This window comes from Nematolebias whitei, chromosome 6 (genome assembly GCF_014905685.2).
Source record: "Nematolebias whitei isolate Nwh7 chromosome 6, NemWhi1, whole genome shotgun sequence".
Lineage (NCBI taxonomy): Eukaryota > Metazoa > Chordata > Actinopteri > Cyprinodontiformes > Rivulidae > Nematolebias > Nematolebias whitei.
The window spans coordinates 12512193-12513246 of record NC_056503.1 but is presented as its reverse complement, the minus strand read 5'-3'; the positions used below and the strand labels follow the sequence as shown (position 1 = coordinate 12513246).

The following is a 1054-nucleotide window of genomic DNA, read 5'->3' as shown; positions in this document are numbered from 1 at the left end:
GCCTTTTGCTGCAGTTCCAGCTGCAAGTCTCTTGGGGTTTGTCTCTCTCAGTTTTGCCCATTCTTCTTGTAAAACAGCTCGAGCTCAGTGAGGTTGGATGGAGAGCGTTTGTGAACAGCAGTCTTCAGCTCTTTCCACAGATTCTCGATTGGATTCAGGTCTGGACTTTGACTTGGCCATTCCAACACCTGGATATGTTTATTTGTGAACCATTCCATTGTAGATTTGTCTTTATGTTTTGGATCATTGTCTTGTTGGAAGATAAATCTCTGTCCCAGTCTCAGGTCTCTTGCAGACTCAAACAGGTTTTCTTCCAGAATGGTCCTGTATTTGGCCCCATCCATCTTCCATCAATTCTGACCATCTTCCCTGGCCCTGCTGATGAAAAGCAGGCCCAAACCATGATGCTGCCACCACCATGTTTGACAGTGGGGATGGTGTGTTCAGGGTGATGAGCTGTGTTGCTTTTACACCAAACATATCATTTTGCATTGTGGCCAAACAGTTGGATTTTGGTTTCATGTGACCAGAGCACCTTCTTCCACATGTTTGGTGTCTCCCAGGTGCTTGTGACAAACTTTAAACAACACTTTTTATGGATATCTTTGAGAAATGTCTTTCTTCTTGCCACTCTTCCATAAAGGCCAGATTGGTGCAGTGTACGACTGATTGTTGTCCTATGGACAGACTCTCCCACCTCAGCTGTAGATCTCTGCAGTTCATCCAGAGTGATCATGGGCCTCTTGGCTGCATCTCTGATCCGTCTTCTCCTTGTTCCAGATGAAAGTTTAGAGGGACGGCCGGGTCTTGGTAGATTTGCAGTGGTCTGATACTCCTTCCATTTCAATATGATTGCTTGCACAGTGCTCCTTGGGATGTTTAAAGCTTGGGAAATCTTTTTTATCCAAATCCAGCTTTAAACTTCTCCACAACAGTATCTTGGACCTGCCTGGTGTGTTCCTTGGTCTTCATGATGCTCTCTGCGCTTTGAACAGAACCCTGAGACGATCACAGAGCAGGTGCATTTATACGGAGACTTGATTACACACAGGTG

The 1054-nt window shown here is 45.4% G+C and overlaps 1 protein-coding gene across 1 annotated transcript in view; it reads right to left on the bottom strand.

The window, feature by feature from the left end:
* Nucleotides 1-1054, bottom strand: part of gdpd1 (glycerophosphodiester phosphodiesterase domain containing 1) — an 18532-nt gene that overhangs the window by 734 nt on the left and 16744 nt on the right. The gene's annotated exons all lie outside the window — the stretch shown is intronic.